A 17,628-nucleotide genomic window follows, 5' to 3' on the forward strand; every position below is an offset into this window, starting at 1 on the left:
ACATGTTTTTAAGCTAAATTATTGAAAGTGACTTACTTCACTTGTGTTTATGTTTCTGGTGCTATGGTTTTTTATGCCTGATAGAAAGGAGTCTAATCTGAAACAAAACAAAACAAAACAAAACAAAACAAACCATTTTGTCCTTTTTGACTACAATGGATGAAATTTACTTTGAATCTTAGCTTTTTAAACACATTTAATTAGCTATTGTTGAAAGGAGGACCAGACCTGGGGCAATGCTAGTCAGGGGCTATTTGTTTCCAGGGAATTACAGTGGCATCACGCAACGAATAATAAAATAGTAACAGTATGTTCGAGAACGTGAATTTTGAAGTTTTTTTAAAAACATTAATTTGCTAAATGCAATTGATTATCAGCACTTTGCTAATTGATTAAAACACACCTATACTGGGCGCCTGGGTGGCTCAGTGGTTTAAGCCTCTGCCTTCGGCTCAGGTCATGATCTCAGGATCCTGGGATCGAGCCCCACATCGGGCTCTCTGCTCAGCGGGGAGCCTGCTTTCCCCTCTGTCTCTGCCTGCCTCTCTGCCTACTTGTGATCTCTGTCTGTCAAATAAATAAATAAAATCTTAGAGAAAAAAAAAAAAACCAAACCACACCTATACTTAATATTATCTTTCGCAAAAGGTCTATAAATCTAATATCTACCAAAATAAAAATACACCTTCAGAACAAAGTGACATGGTTTTAAGGCCAAACTTGAATGAAAATAAAATGTCACAATTTTGTCTTGTATAAATTCAGACCCTAAATAAATCTAATTTATGCCTTCTGAGCTCAGTTGTCCTTGACATACAGAAAACCACAAAAACATATCTCTTTGCAGAAAGAAAACAGTTTTTCCTTCTAGTGTATGACTAGATCTTTATCTGTGTTGGGGAAAGCGATAAAAATGATAGTATTACAGTATTAAGATGAAGAAAGAGGGTCTTCATATTTTTAAAGTTCGCTGTTTCACAAGAAGCCAAGGACACAGAAGGGCTCTTTCTCTTTTGGGATATTTGACTTAGCATTTATGTCCAGAGCTCTGAGCCTTGGATAAAGATCACTTTTTTCCTTTTCCTCTGCTTTTGCATTGCACGTGCCCTATCTAGAGGGCCTGGATGGTGAGAGGACCAAGCAAAAGAAGCCGCTGGCTGTACGCTCTAAGGCTTTGGATGGTCTGAGGATCTTCGGGGGCAGTCACTCAGCTCCCTTCTTGTTGCTGGATCAAGCTGAGCCTGGTTCTGATAGTTGGCATTGAAACGTATCATGCAGATATAAAGTTGTACGGCAGTATTTATTGACTGAATGCATATATAACTTCAAGATCTTTCTTTCAGTATTTGAACTGAGGTGACTCAGGAGGAATTATTAGCATGTTTTAAAAAGTTTAAAGTACTTCTCTCATTAGGTGTCAGTTTGTTGACCTAGAGTTCCTATATGAAGATGCCCCAGGAATGGTCATCTATGAAGAAAAGAACTTTATGAAGCAAATTATGATCCTTTTTTATGTTGAAATGTGTTCTCTTCATTGATGTGTTGATCTCACCAGACTTTTGACGGGCGTGGGGGGGTAGGGGGAGGATGGGCGGAGGTGGTGAGGAAGTTGTTACTGTCAAGTATACTGCCTTAATTAGGTTTTGGCCTTTTCTTTGGCAAAACAGTCACAGGTCCCTTAACAGGAATAGTGAAGGGATTAGTTATTGTGCTCCTACCTCACTGATGTGTGACCCAAATTTTATGGCATACATTTTCAACCAGTAGTTTTATTTTTTTTTTGCCCCCCCCCTTTTTTTTTAATTGGCATCAACCTTACTTCTTATTCTGCTTAGAGAAAAAATAGAAAGGTCTTATCTGGTAAAACAATTCACATAGAATCTCCCACTATATTATCTTTACTTTTGCAACAAACTCAAATAAAAAAATCAGAGCTTCCAGGATAGTTACAGTGAAGCAAGCAGTCTTATGGGTATAGTTGTCGGCATGTCCCAATACTCACTTCTGTCAGCTGACCTTCCTTAACTTCACTTCTCTCATGTGATAGTGATTAACTGGAAACTGACAAGAGGAACTTGGGGTTTTATGATGACTAGTCTACTCGCTTATATTAAACATTTATCCATCACGCTGGGAAGGGCTGATTTACTTTTAGGTATTTAACTCACTGGATATTCTAAATGTCCAGTTTCCCATAACACAAAAATACAGAGACTATCAGGTGCCCAAAGTAGTTCCATGTTTTAAGATTTCTTCTCATGAGTAGCATTCACTGGCCTCAGTCCATCTGTATATCAAAACAAAAACAAAAACAAAAAACTTATTCTAAAGTATGGATTCTAGATTCTAAAGCCTAAGAATAATGAATAAAATCTGAACTATGGAAAACTGAACAACTTCCTAAAATGTTACTATTTGCTGGAGACATTTGCATTCAGATCTTTCCTCAAATTAGATCTCTGGCATTGCTTCCTTGCTTTCTAGCATTGCTCCAATGTTATATCTGTTCATGGCTGGGAGGAAGCCAATTCACGGATTTATTGCACAAAGAGCTATTTACTGAGACATATGCAACACTTTCACTATGAAATAAACAGGAGTAGCATGCCTTTAATATACGTTTTAACAAGAAGAAACAAGACATACTTGTCTTCAGCACTCTCACACTATGGAATGCAGGGGAAATACCTTTGGTATTTATTATACCATGGTGTAGTACCTTCCAAGGTTTTGGGAACACATAATTTTCTTAGCTTAGTCTAACATTTCACCTTACACATGACTTTGTCTCATTTCCCGAAAGGTAAAAAGCTATTACCTTCCATGTTTTCAAAAGAGGAGCCCTTTTCATACTGATGCACAAGTCTCCTGTATTCCATCACAATGGTGTCATTCTCTCTGCCTGCTAGGTTGGAAACAGTCATTCTGACTCTATCCTATACTTTGCAAAATTCTGGCAACTTGTCCTCATTCACGAATTCCCTCAAATACAGATCCTACTTTAGGGCCTGTCATCATCTCACCCTTCTAGGGCAGACATTCCAACTTTAGTGTGCATAGGAGAAACAAAGGAAACTCATAACAATCAGATTCTTGACCCCAATCTCCAGTGATTTGGTGGTCTTAAGAAAGGCACAGGAAACTGCATTTTAATAAATCATTTACATATAATCTCTTGTCCAGATTTTAAGAAATTCTGCTCTGTAATCTTCTTATCTCTATCAGGTCTTATAAACTATTTCCAAACAAAGAATCCTAAAGATTATACCATGTTCATCCACTCATTCATTTGGACCTTCAATGATTTATTGAGTACGCAGTATGTTCTAAGCATTGGGTTTATAGTAGTGACCAAAGCAAACATCATTGACTTCATGGAATTCACAGTCTATGTTTATGTAGGTTAAAGAAGGGGCCTCTATAACATATCAGATTTGACCCAAACCTTCTTAGTTTGATGTTGAAGATCTTAAGTGAGCTTGTTTCTTAACTATCATTCAATAAAGATGGTCCCCTGTAATCAAGTCATTCTCTCTTACTGTTCTTCAGCCTTCCTGTCTCCATATCAACCCAATCTACCTCTAGTCATTGATTCTATCATTCCCCATCAGGAATACTGTCCAGTGTTGTAGACAGGGCAGAGAGATGGGAAAGTAAAGTTCATCTATCCATTACATATACTTATTGAGAGCCAAGCAATGTTGTAGATATGGGGGAATTCAGCAGTGAACAAGATAGAAACTAAACATACAAACAAAAAAACCAGGAGAAAATATCAGATAAGTGCTATGCAGGGTGTGGTGACAGTGTCCTAGCAGCTACTTGATATTGGATATATTAAGCTGAGAGGTCAATGACAAAGATAGTGGCCATGCAAAATTTAGGGGGGAAAGCATTACTGGGAGATGGAAGAAGCTAGTGAAGGCTCTCAGTGAAAATGTATGTAAGAAGAATATAAGGAAGACCAGTGTGTCTGGTGCATGGTGGGAGATGCTAAAGTGGTAAAGGCTGGAGTCAAACAGGCCCACATGAGCCAGATGACATCAGGGCAGAAGAAGGAATTTTATTCTAGGTAGAATGAAATGTCACTGGACAGTTTTAAACAGGGTCTGATGTGATCTGATTTAGATTTTAACGTAGCACTCTTCCGATGTGTGGAAACTATATTGTAGAGAGGCAAGAAGAGATCAAATGGGATGTACTGCAGTTGCTCAACTGAATGATATTGGTGGTTCAGACAAGTATTAATTCAAACGGACAGTCTGGGCAGATGTTATGGAAGTAATGTCAAGGGGCTTGGTGGTGGACTGAATGTGGGCTGTGCAAGGGAGGACTCAAAAATAATTCCTAGAGTTTTTACTTGAGTAACTGGCTGGCTGGTCATATCCTTTATTGATCTAGAAAAGGTTGGGGTGAGGGAGATGATAACCAAATGTCCAAATGGGGCTGATGTGGCTGAAAAGCTAGATTGCCATTTCCAGACTGCAAAGGGTTTAAGAGATTAGAAACTCAACCTTTTTCTGAATTGTGACTTTAGGAAATATACATTGATGTGTAGGATAAGCTGGAAGGGGTAGAAAGTGCATGCCTGCAGTAGGATTTGGGGAGTAAGAATGGTGGGGGGGCAGTTAGATATGAGACAAAGAGTCAGAAGTGACAAGAATAATTATAAAAGAGCCAAAGAGAGTTGGGAAAGAGGTCAAACAAACAGAAAATGCATTTATTTTAAGATGTAAACAAAATTAAGAGTGGAGTAGGGTTAATCATAGATGGTTTCTTGGTTGGTAATTTTGAGAAGAGGAGATGTAGCAGTAGTAGTAGTAGGGAGAGAATGCAACCAGCTCCTGAGAGAAGGGCTAAATCTGCTCCAGAGGGAGGAATTCTTCAGTCATGGTTGGGTCCCACAAACACACTGGTGTGGGAAAGCACTTGGGTTGAAGAGAGAAAGCAGAGCTTTTGATCTACATCTGGACATTCCCTTCACTGGTGGCAAGAGAATTGGTGTGTGTGTGTGTGTGTGTGTGTGTGTGTGTGTGTGTGTGTGTGTGTGAATAGGAACCTCATCTACATTTTAGTTACCACACATTTTTTTGCCATAAAAAAAAAAATTGACAAACCTATTACTATTGGGATCATCTAACAGGTTATCTAATGAAACTTAAAATTGTAGCATTTCCAGAGCTTGAAATATTGTTTGGTAAAATGAGAAACTTTTCCTCACTTTTATGAGTTCTATTGTCAATGAACAGTATCTTCAAAACAGGATATTTATAAGGAAGATTTTTGTCACATTAGGGGAGAAAAACTGTTGCTCTTTATGATAAAATGTTTCCAATTTACAATTAATTTTATTTTTCCTCACCGAATTTTCTTTCTCCAGTATAACAGGGTAGATCAATAAGAACTCTGCATCTATAACTTAGGAAATCTAGACAGGGAAAATCATCAAAGAGAAAGCAAATGAAGAAAATCGATATGCTTACCTTCTTGGTACTCCCTTATCCTTCATTTTCTACTTCTCTTGTCTTCACCAAAACCTCACCACTGAAGCTAAATGAATCACTGGAATGAATTTTTTTCTAGAGAAACAAATTTTGGCTTATTTGTGTCAATTGCAAAAGCAGCTGCTTCTTTCCTATATGAGCCATTTTCTGAATAAGTGATTTTTTTTGGTTGGCAAGCTGAGGGATTTTGCCTTAGTCAATAGTTGGCATTATCATCAAATAGGAGGCAAATTAGTCACTGCAAATGAATTAATATCTTCCAGAACCAGAGTTATTTATGCCCTGAGTGATAAACTTGGGAACTGTTAATCAGCACACTGACAGAATTTGTAAATGAGATCAATGCATCACTGTTGGGGATCTTCCAGGAATGATGGAGGACAGGATGGCTGCCAGAGGACTGGATTCATTCATTTGCTTGCTCCTTCCTTTCTTCTTTCCTTCATTCCTCTCCTTCTTTTCTCCCTTCCTTTCCCTCCCCTCCCCCCTTTCTTTCTCACTCTCCCTCCCTCCCTTTTTTCTTTCCCATATATTGATGATCTATTCCATGCCAAGTATCAGAGACATCCTTGAGGAAATCCTGTCCCCCACCTTAAGAATCTAGTGGGGAAAAGAAATACATGAAGACATCAGAAGGTCTATGAAAATGTTTTAACCTACAGACGAGGAAGAGCCCAACTTTTCTTATAGGGGTTAAAATGAATTTGCCAGGTGGACATGGCAGTATTTTAGGCAGAAGAAAAAAAAAATGAGTAAAGCCATGGATTTGGGGGAAGACATGATCATCACTACTGTGGCAATCACAATAACAAATAACCTTTACTGTGTACTTACTATGTGCCAGATGCCATGTTATGAGCTTTTCGTAAATTAATGCCTTTAATTCTTACAGCTGCTCTATAAGATAGGTATTATTCCCATTTTCCCGATAAGAATATGAGGTTCCAAATGGTAAACAAATGTGTCCCAAAGAGGAACTGGTAAGTTTTTGGAGGTATAACCACTTCAATGTGTTGGTGTATGTGTGGGGGGTGGGTAGCGAGAAATGTCAAGAGATGAGGCTGGAAAGAGCATCAGGAGTGTGTGTTAATAAGCACTAAGTTGTACTGTAGAAAAGGGCTTAGGTTCATTCTTAAGTAGGACAAACTTGTCCATCCCTCTGTCCATTCACTCATTTATTAGATATAGTTACATACGGAATTTTAAACAGTATATAGAGAATGAATAAAATTGAGGGTGAAAGATGAGAAAAGATGAGGGAAAGGATGTAGTAAACTTATCATTGTGTGGAAGTTAACAAACAAATTGAGGAGAGAATGGCAACCTATGCTGAGTAAGCTGAAATTGTACCCACTGGGCCAGAATCTTTCAAAATAATTATTTCTGAAGTCATTTATTCAGATGGACAGATGGATGATAGATGTCATGATATCCTATTTCTTATAGCATAGTTGGTAAGCTTTTCACTTGAAAATTTTTTTCTTTTTTTGGAGAGGGAGAGTGAGCAGGGGACAGGGAAGAGCAGAGAGAGAGAGAGAGAAAGAAGATCTCAAGCAGTCTTCACACTCAGCATGGAGCCTGACATAGGGCTCGATCTCACGACTCTGAGATCATGACCTGAATCGAAATCAAGAGTCAGTGCTTAAGGTACTGAGCCACCCAAGTGCCCCAACTTGAAAATAATTTTTAAAGGAGGTATAACCAAATGCCTCCTCCATCAAACACAGTCTTAATAAAGCACTCAAGGAATGTCTGTCTCTAATAATTCTATTGCCCAGATATTTGCTAAAATGACTTATTCATGACTTCTGTACTAATCCAAAGAAATAATTTAACTTGTTGCTTGGCTTGTTATTTTTAAGCCAAGTAAAAGATGCATTCTTCTAAGGAATACACTAAGTTTGGTTTTAGGATGGTTGACATGTAGCTCTTCCTTTTGACAGTGAGTAGTTAGCAGGAGGAATTGCCTGTGTTGGCTATTCTGAGTTTGCAAGATCCAAACTCCATCAGCCAAATACTCTCTATCATAAAGGAGCTTTAACTGAGTATATGCAGACCTGCTTCTAAGATTGTTTAGCAGCAAGTTCATAAGAAGAGGGGACAGAACACAAACTATGAAAACATTAACTGCTATGTTAAAAGATCATCCTGACCAAAGCTAATTCTAATGTCAGTCATCTGACTCTATTTTTGTGTAAACATTAGAGAGATAGGATGAGAGTAGTCTGTGTGGAGTTTGTGTTTCTTGGCCCATAACTGAGTCCTGTCCTCAGAGGCAAAAGTTAATAAAAAATGTACATAATCTGAAAGTATTCCTGGTAGAGATCTATGAAATGATAGAAAACATGACAGTGTGGTGGCAGCTTATAGTTCAGTAGACTACATCTAAAGGTCACCAGTTTCTCACAATGTCCTGAGTAACTAAGTAATTGGTCAGGCACGTGTATGATTCAGGTCAACAGTCAAGTGGTTTTGTAAGTCTCTAATTTGGGCGAACAGAGGTGATCCTTTCTGAAAATGGAATACACAATGGATTCCCACCAGGAGCTACTATGCCCAGAGTCAACAAAACTGTAAAACAAGCCATTAAGGAGAAAAGATCTCAGCTCAGAAAAGTTGCTGATTAGCTTTCAGGGTAAACTGTCTCAACTAGGGCCTTTATGGGTTTCTATTTTCAATCACCCATACAGTTGAGTGCTTGCCTGACAAAAGTTGAGACAGTTAACTGTGTTATAAGGTGGTGAGAAATGTGCCCCCTCAGTCAGTTGGACAATTCTATTTCATATCCATGTTAACTGTTTTGAATCTATTCTTTTCGTCTAATGATATCTAGTGGCATGGCTCTGGTCCTCCAAAAGTCTTATTAGAACCAAGACTTTCCCGAGATAATAAACTTAAAAGCTTTAAATCTTAAGGCCATGCCTCTTGTTTAATTGTGTTACTTTAAGCTTTTCAGCAAATCTCATCAAACCAGGTACTAGAAAAATGAAAAGTGGAATCTGTAATTTCTGTGGAATTTTATTTTAAGGTAAAATTGGTCTTAAAATCTGCTAACACGTGGAAGGAGATCAGCCTCTCTCAAGTTACAGAACAGAGATTCAACTGGCCTTACACAATGAAAGGTCTTCAGGGAAGATTGAAACTTCAGCTGCTGCACTTTGAGATCCTCTGATCTCCTCTAATCTAGTTATCTGTGCTCACAGCTCATAGATATGCAGGTAGTTATGTCTAGAACTATGCCAGGACAAAAATGGTTATTTACCACCAGCTGAAATAGCCTATCTATGGAAGGTAAGAGTCCCAGAAAAATCTGAGGCTGGGTTTTGGAGTAGAGCCATGGGTAAAATCTTCTCTAGATTTTCCCCATGTATTATGATTCAACTGATAGATAAATGAGTTGTTAGGGAATTTTCACTTAAAGTGACAAGTTTACTTCCAATAAAATATTCCACAGGGACACAGTCTTTATTCTTTAGCTATTTTGGATTGCCATGGATGTCCAGAAGAACTAAAGGTATTCAGCCTTGGGGTGACATCTGAGCTACTTTCAAACATCTCTAGACTATTATGTGGAAGTAGTATTAGACTTATTCTCTATAGCTGCTATCGGTGGCACAAAATCTTAATAATGGTAGTTGTCCAAAGATGAAGCAAACTAGTTTGGAGGGTATGACTCCCATACCCCACCCTGGAGATGTTCAATAAATATGTGGATAATTACTTGGCAGAAAGCTCTATTCAGAGAGCACCTGAACCAGATGATAAGAAAGAGCTCTCCAAACCTAGGAATCTAAGAATCTGTAATGAGTAATCAGTATTTCTAAAAATTATTTTAAAGCTTTTTTTCTGGGTGGGAGGGAGAGATTAAATCTGGGGAAGGGCTGTTTTCTGGAAGCAAAATGTATGCCTATATTTTTATACTTTTAAGTTTTCAAATTGTTGCACTATTTTATCCTTTCTCAGATAGCTCACTGGAAATAAATATGGAAATTTCCCAAGAGGCTGAATACTAATGAGGTTCTAACTGAATTTGGAATCCTCTTCTAGACACAATTCCTTGGATAATATAAGGTTCTAAATTTATTTGTTTTACCTTTTTAGTTTGGAGAAGTTAAAACCTATAAAAATTGATAGATTAGTATAATGACTCCTATGTGCCCATCACTTAGCTTCAAAAATTATTAACTCACAGGTTAGAATAATGGTCTCTGCAAAGATGTCTATGTCCTAAACCTTACAACTTGTGAATCTGTGAGGTTACATAAGTAAGTAGGAATTATGTTTGCAGATGGAATTAAAGTTGCTAATCATCTGACCTCGAGATGGGGAGACATGTGTGATTCGATTGCTCCCACCTAGAGAATCATATTAGCAATTTAAATATTTAAATTTGGTAGCATATATTTAAATCTCTTTTTATAGGTATTCAGAGTGACATCTATCCCTATTATAGTCAAAGCACATGAATAAGAGCATTGTTTTTTCTTTGCTAAGCTAGCAAATGACTTATTTGGGGTTTTAAATTTATTTAAAATTTATTTTTATTTTTTATTCATTTTGTCAAATAACTTGTTTTACTTGAAAATACATACAAAGAAATTTCTAGCTTTATCCTTAAGGATTATTTTATCCTCTTCATACTTTAACGGTCTCTCTCTCTCTCTCTCTTTTTTTTCTTTTATAGAAATTTCTTTAGAGCTGCTACAAAAAATTACCACAAACTTAGTGGCTTAAAACAACACAAATGTATTATTTTGTAACTCATATTGGTGGTAGTGCAAGAGAAACGCAGAGGAGAGGGACCCAGAGAGGGCCATGTGAGAAGGGCTTGGCTTGATGTTGCTTCTGGATGCAGTTGGAGAGAAGGGCCCTCAGCCAGGGAATGCTGGTGGCTTCTGGAAGCTGGAAAAGATGAGGAAACAGATTTTCCCTCAGAGCCTCTGGAAGGAATGCAGGTTTGTTGACACCTTGATTTTAGCCTTGTGAGACCCATTTCAGAACTCTCACCTGTAAGAACCATGCTATTTACCATCTAATTGCAATACACAGGTGAATATTGAAGAGAAAAAAACCACACTGCATTATTTTATAGAAGCCAGTGAAATTGTTTATCCTTATTAAGATATGGGACTTTCAATAAAATCAACTAAAATCTATGATCAATTTCTTCAAAATCATTCTCTAAATTCCCATTTATATTTGTAGGTGCTTTTTTTCCCTGAGTCTTGGTAAATCAGGTATTAGAATTCAAAAATCAACCACTCACCCAACTGAATGACTCACTCTTCAAACATAAACATGAGCAAAAATAAAAAATAAAAAAAGAAAAACAAAGCATTTAAAGTTTATAAGCAGTCACTTTTGAAAATCGATGCCAATGGCATGAATGAAATTTCTAATATATTATTTTTATCTTGCTGGTATTAAAACAAAGGACAAAAGATCAATGCCTAGGTTACCGAAGTCATATAGCCTAATGGATCATTTCATTCTTTTATGTTTAAGTCCTTTCCCTTCAAAGATATTAGCCATATTATTCAGAATCTGGAGTGGAGTTGTTTAAATGTTATCATTGAAGGTATATCCATCTGTTGTGTTTGAGACATACAGATTATATTCCTTTGGAAGGTTGCAGGAGAAATGCTCTGGCAGCATATACTTATTTTACCAGAGTAAGTTAGAAACACACACCAGTAATACTGTGCATTGCATAATAGAATTACTTCAGAATTAATCAAGTATTATTTGAAGGATGTTTGGGCAATAATAGCTATATTAACTTATTATTGCACAAACTTACACACACACACATACCAAGAGGCACAGGAAAATCCAATACTATTTAACATTCTACTTAGTATTTAACACTTCATCTCATTCTTCTTAGACACAATAAGAAACTAAAATTTACAAAGTTAAGGATAGTTGCTAAAACTATTGTGATGTGTAAACTTGGCTGGGCTATAGTGCCCAGTTACTTAAACACCAGTCTAGATGTTGTTACAAAAGTAGTTTTTAAGGTATGGTTAACATTTATAATCAGTAGACTTTAAATAAAGGAGATTGCCCTTCATAATGTGGGTGGGCCTCACTGAGTCAGTTAAAGGCTCTATGAAGTTTCCTGAAGAAAAAGCAATTTGGCCTCAATATTGCAACATGGAAACATTGCCTGAGCTTCCCAGCTGTTGGTGTACATTACAGATTTCGGACCCATAAGACTGCAACTTCAATTCGTCCCTGAATTTCTAGCCTGTTGGCCTCCCCTGTGGATTTCAGACTTTCTAACCCCTACAATTGTATAAGTCAGTTTCTTAAAATCTCTTGATAGATAGATAGAGAGATAGAGAGATGATAGCTATATCTCCTATTGGGTTTGTTCCTCAGGAGAACACTTCATAATATAACTATTATTGCCCAAACATCCTTCAAATAATACTTGGTTAATTCTGAAGTAATTCTATAGTCTCATTTTGGGCACCTATCACTTGCTTTATTTAAATTGAGCCAAAATATTTTATTCCTTTTAAGGCCAAATTGATCATGAAAATTTGAAAAGCTCACAAGAACCTATTCTTTCTATCCAGTATTGCTGTTTCCTGTGTTTCTTTCCCCATCCTAAACCAGCCTCCAACTACTTTCCTATCCAGACCATGAATCATCCCTAACACACACACACTTCATTTTTCTAAAATACAATATCAATGAAGAGTTCTATCGACATTCTGTCATAGTTTTTGGGTTTATTTGCTTTTTTGGCTTAAATCTCTTTTCAGTGACCATTGCTACTATGTTTCTATTCTTGCTTGTGACTATTTTCTACCAATTTATGTTTAGCCAACAGTTAAAATAATGTGTATAGGGATACTAGTTGATTACAGACTCTAGATCATTAACCATAAGGCTGTGCAGAAGACTTGCTTTGTCTACCTTAAAACCCTCTACTAAGGTTTAAGATACAGTCGTGTCTTCATTTTCTTCTTTAGGTTCAGAGTAACTAATTTTGACCAAAATTCTAAAAAGAATTGGAAGTAATCAGTTAATTAAAGCAATGTAGTCTATGATTGAGAGGCCTGAATTCTGAAGTTTATAAAATATTTCAAAATGCATAATAACATAGGACTTTTTCAGAGTAAAGATATAAAGTTCAAAATAACAAAACTATGCTTCTGCTGTTGCTTAAGAGGGATTTATCCACTATGCAATTTATGACTCAGATTATCTTCTTAAACAAATGTTATCCAAATAAACCTTCTTGGAAATCAATGGTACTGGTGTTCAAATATTTTCCTTTATATGGAGCTGAGTGTGTCCGCTATCATCTGACTGAACCAGCTAAAGTCATTTCTCTTAAAGACAGCAACAGCTCAAGGAAAAAAAAAAAGTTTTCTCTCCAGGGCTGGGGGAGGACTTTTGCTTTGCACTTTAAAATGTTTGCTCTGTTCCAAGAAGATATTAGGATCAGTTGACTGACAACAGGAAAAATTTTCCTGGCAGAGGAGGAAGCCAGAGGAGATTCATATGCAGACAAAATTTTAACTATCAGGCTGTTTGTATCCCCATGTCTATTCTAATATGCCAAGCTGGGATAAATCAAATGGGCTCTAAAAATGGTAGATAAAAATGTGATTTCAAAATAATTCTGGAGTTTTGCAGAATATCCATCTTAAGCACTTCTTTTTTTCCAAGGAGTTATTTATTACTGGGCAAAGCTATATGGCTATTTCAATATATGTACTCCTCTAAGGAAAAAAAAAAAAATCCTTGAAAACTTTACATTTGAAAAGTGTTATAAAGATATGACGGTTTTGTTGAAGTGCTAGTGTGAGTTTAAACAGACTGGGGCCCAGGCAGAGATGCCTGAAATCTGAAGCAAGGAGGGAAACCGGGTCAGATGATGTAGTACAGTGTTGGGGGATGTGTCCATGGTCCAGCTGGCCAGCCCTCCTCAGGGGAGGCCCAGATGGAAGGGTCCTGCTTTGGGCTGTGGGGCACGTGTGTACACAACTTGTCTTTAACATGAGACCCCAGGCTGGCAATCTCTTATTGATGTGGGAATTAGACTCCGGGCAAAAATGCAAAGAGGACCAAGGACACACGAAGGCAATGTTGGGTAAATTCGTGAAGCAAATATTTCAGAGACCTCAGGACAAACTTTTCTAGTCAGCGTTTCATAGCAACTCTAGCACCATTCAGTTTTCCTTCTTTTCTCAAAGATGTGATCCTTATAAGAATTAGAGTAACCATTTAATCTAGGCCATAATTTATACTCTAAAAATCCCTCAAAAAATGGAGGAAATTCTAATTGCTGAGATTTAAGGCGACACAAACAGCAGATAGGGCCCTCACCTGCCCCCGGCGTAAGACCTCCAAACTGGGTCTTCTCTCCTCACCATCCTCCCTTTGTTGGTATGAGGCTTGGGCTGTGTTTCTTACCAGGACATTTCACAGGCAAAACAGGGGATGTAAATGAAAAGTCAAAAGGAAGGCTCCCAGAGTTGATTCATGGCCTGCTAGACCTATCCACATTCAACTTTAAAGGAAACAAGACTGAAAATATACCTGGTCTAAATATAAACCTCATCGTGGCAATGCAAGGAGAATGTGATTAGGTCTCACTCTCATTCTTCCCTGAAGAAGGCTCATTGTGAGAACCACTGAAGAAATAATTGAACTTAAATTTGGTATAAATGGAACAAAAAAACTAAACAAAGAGCTACAATAATAAAAAACAACATAAAAAAGAAAAGCCCCCAAACACAGATGACTTTAAGACTTAATGTAGTTGGAAATTATGGTAAATAGCATATATGATTCTATTTAACAAAATATAAAGAATTCAGAAAGAATTGAATCTATTTTATTAATGATAATTTTATCAAGCTATTAACTTCCTAATGATTTTTCAGGATAGAAGTTGTCTTAGGGTTCCTGAATTTAGTTTTAAAATTTTAATTGTTAAACATTAATTTAATTATTTTCTTATTTTAGGGGTCATTTCTCAAAAAAAAACCTTACGTTCTATCACTTCCTAAATGCATAGTATTTTATCAGAAAGCTATCTTTGTCTAGATATCTTTTTCATCAGTCCTGGGAATTAGACTTTTCTTCTCTGTCTCCTTTCTCTCAAAACCCGACTCAAGTTATTTTCAAACTAGTGCTAATAAATAGGAATCTTTCACAATTGTTAATCTGGGCTAACTGAAGCATACTGATAAACCAAGAACTTTAGGAATTGAGTTATTGGCCTAGTTAGAACCTGACAAATGTTAACATAAATAAAACAAAAACACTGAAAGGCTTTTTCTATAATGAATTTTTTTTTAAGAGTTTTTTATTTGAGAGAGTATGAGAGCACAGAGGGAGAGTGAGAGGAAGAGGCAGATTCCCCGCTGAGCAGTGAACCCCTATGCATGGCTGGATTCCAGGACCCTGAGATCATGATCTGGGCCAAAGGCAGACACTTAACTGACTGAGCCATCCAGGCACCCTTACAGTGAATTATTTTTAATGAATTTTGAGTTTGTCCTTTTTTCTTTTCTTGGTAAGAACTTTGAATTTTAAGGACTGTGAGACAAAGGTTTCTGTTAAGCTCTAATTATAGTAACACTAATTTTATGACTAATTTTACCTTAATCTCCTTTCTTTCCTAGGCTATTAAAATAATTATTATTCTGTCTTCTTATAATATTCTCTTTCTGCAATATCAGAAATTTATAAAGAAGAAAACCGAAATCACCTATAAATCTATCTTTATGTAGAGATAACCTCTTTTAACATTTTTTTTTTTGGTAAATTTTCTTTTGGCCTTTTGTGTACACACATGCATTTCATGGTGACAGAGTTTAGATTTCATAGCAAGGGGGTGCTATGTTTTGTATGTTTGGCACTCACAATGACTTCTGTTTTTCTTTTGTTTGTTTGTTTTGTTTTCCTAGTGTCCTTTAGCTGAAGGTCCTCTGTATGTTAATCACACTGGCCTGGAATGAGGAAAACCAGCGACTGGCAGTGACTGTCCATTAGAGGAGTGAGAAGGTGAACACACATTTTGGGAGCTCTTGCTCAGAAGGCACTTGCTCAGAAATACACATTCCCTATTCCTGTCTGGGTGTGGCAGATCCCTTCAATTTGTCAAAATTCTTCTGCCATTTCTCCCTTTGCTGCAGTATAGTCCTGAATACTTAATGCATAATGATTGACTTCACCGGAACACACAGAGATGAAAATAGCTCCAAGTTCTGAAGTAGTGACCTTAGCCAGCAATCAAAAAACAATTTTATTTATGCACCATGAAAAAGGTGGCTGGAGGTATTTCTATCTGAACATCCATTTATCTATCTTGAGGCACAAAAACACCTCTCCTACAGTTTCATTTTTAAAAAATATTTATTTATTTATTTATTTATTTATTTTAGAGAGCGTGAGAGAGCAGGTGTGAGTGGGAGGAGGGGCAGAGGGAGAAGGAGAGAAGCAGACTGCCTACTGAGTGCAGAACCCAACTGCAGGGCTCCATCTCCTGACCCTGAGCTCAGGACCTGAACTGAAACCAAGAGTCAGATGCTTAGCTGACTGAGTCACCAAGGTGCCTCTAAATAGTTTCATTTCTATAATAAGGAATGATTTAAAGATAAAAAGGATAATGAAACATTTAAACCCACTTTGCAATAGTATTTGTGTAATATTTCATTGATGCGTGCCTAAATAAAAATAAACAAATAAAACACCAAACACTGAAAGGCAAACACCATAGTGTATATAAAGGTTAAATGTAAAGGGCTTATAGTTTTTTTTGTATGTGTGTGTGAGCATGCATGTATATACATGCGTACGTATGTGCCTGAGCACTTATTTCAAGTTTTATTCACTGAATATATATCACTTTTGTGATAGACAAAACAAAGGAAGTTGAGGAATAATTTTAAAAGTTCCTACTGCAATAATCTTCTGTTTCTAGTTCTTAAAAATATATTTGACCACAGAATGTTTCAGAAAATGTGGTATCAAAACTTAAGACTGTCAAGGCTATCTCTTTGCTTAAATGATATTAGTGCCTCATGTCTATTTCAATATTTTCTTTTCTCATTTATAATTTTTCCTTATTTTCTTCTTGAATACTCTCATATTCATATCTCTAAACATTATCTTTTCTTTTAAGAAAATTATGGGGAGTAAGATTATGGGGAGTATCTTTTAAGATGGGGAGTAAGAGATGAAAACTAATACTTTGTTTTTATCTCTACATTATTTCAATGTGATCTTTTACAGTATTTGGGACCATTCTTTGCCCTCTGTATCTTCTTTCACTTTTCTTCCTGACCCTTTTCCTCTCTTTCTTACAATATAATTTTGATCCACCATATTCCAGAAGTACTACTAACTGCTGCTAAAGGTGGGCTTGAAAGACTTTACAGTATTTTTTTATCATAGTGTTTTACACTGCTTTGGTCTGTATTTTAATAGTATATTAAGCCTCTATATTGGTTAGGTTCCTTTGTTTAAAATGGTATTCATCTGGGGTGCCTGGGTGGCTCAGTCGGTTAAGTGTCTGACTCTTGACCTCAGCTGAAGTTTTGATCTCAGGGTTGTGAGTTCAAGCGCCACACTGGGTTCTATGCTGGTGTGGAGCCTACTCTAAATTAAAAAAAAGGTGGGGGGGGGGTAGGAATCAAGATGGCAGAGAAGTAGCAGGCTGAGACAACATCAGGTAGCAGGAGATCAGCTAGATAGCTTATCAAACCATTCTGAGCACCTACAAATCCAACAGGAGATCGAAGAGAAGAAGAGCAGCAATTCTAGAAACAGAAAATCAACCACTTTCTGAAAGTTTATCTTAACAATACCTTTCCAAAAAAGAACTTTTTTGAACCTTCATTATTATAGTCATATTTTATCCTTCATTGTATCTAACTTTATTTTTTGTATACACATAGGGTTTTTTCTTCTAAAAAAATTTGGGATATAACTTCTTCTAATAGATCAAATTATACCCTAAATCTAGCACAGGGCTTTGTTCTAGCCTCCAGCCTGAGAAAATTCTCTCCACTTTCTTTTTCTTTATTCTCCCAACCAACTTAACTCCCTTTTTAGAAATTAAAAAAAAAATTTTTTTTTCATCTTTATAGTCATA

At 36.7% G+C, this 17,628-nt stretch overlaps 1 long non-coding RNA gene across 1 annotated transcript in view; it reads right to left on the reverse strand.

The window, feature by feature from the left end:
* Positions 1 to 1,887: 1,887 nt before the first annotated feature.
* LOC125105637 (uncharacterized) overlaps positions 1,888 to 17,628 on the reverse strand; it is a 69,145-nt gene continuing 53,404 nt past the window's right edge. The window contains exon 7 of the long non-coding RNA XR_007128968.1: positions 1,888 to 2,287. This is a non-coding gene — a long non-coding RNA (uncharacterized LOC125105637). The remainder of the gene's footprint in view (positions 2,288 to 17,628) is intronic.

Source organism: Lutra lutra, chromosome 7 (assembly GCF_902655055.1).
Source record: "Lutra lutra chromosome 7, mLutLut1.2, whole genome shotgun sequence".
NCBI classification, from domain to species: domain Eukaryota; kingdom Metazoa; phylum Chordata; class Mammalia; order Carnivora; family Mustelidae; genus Lutra; species Lutra lutra.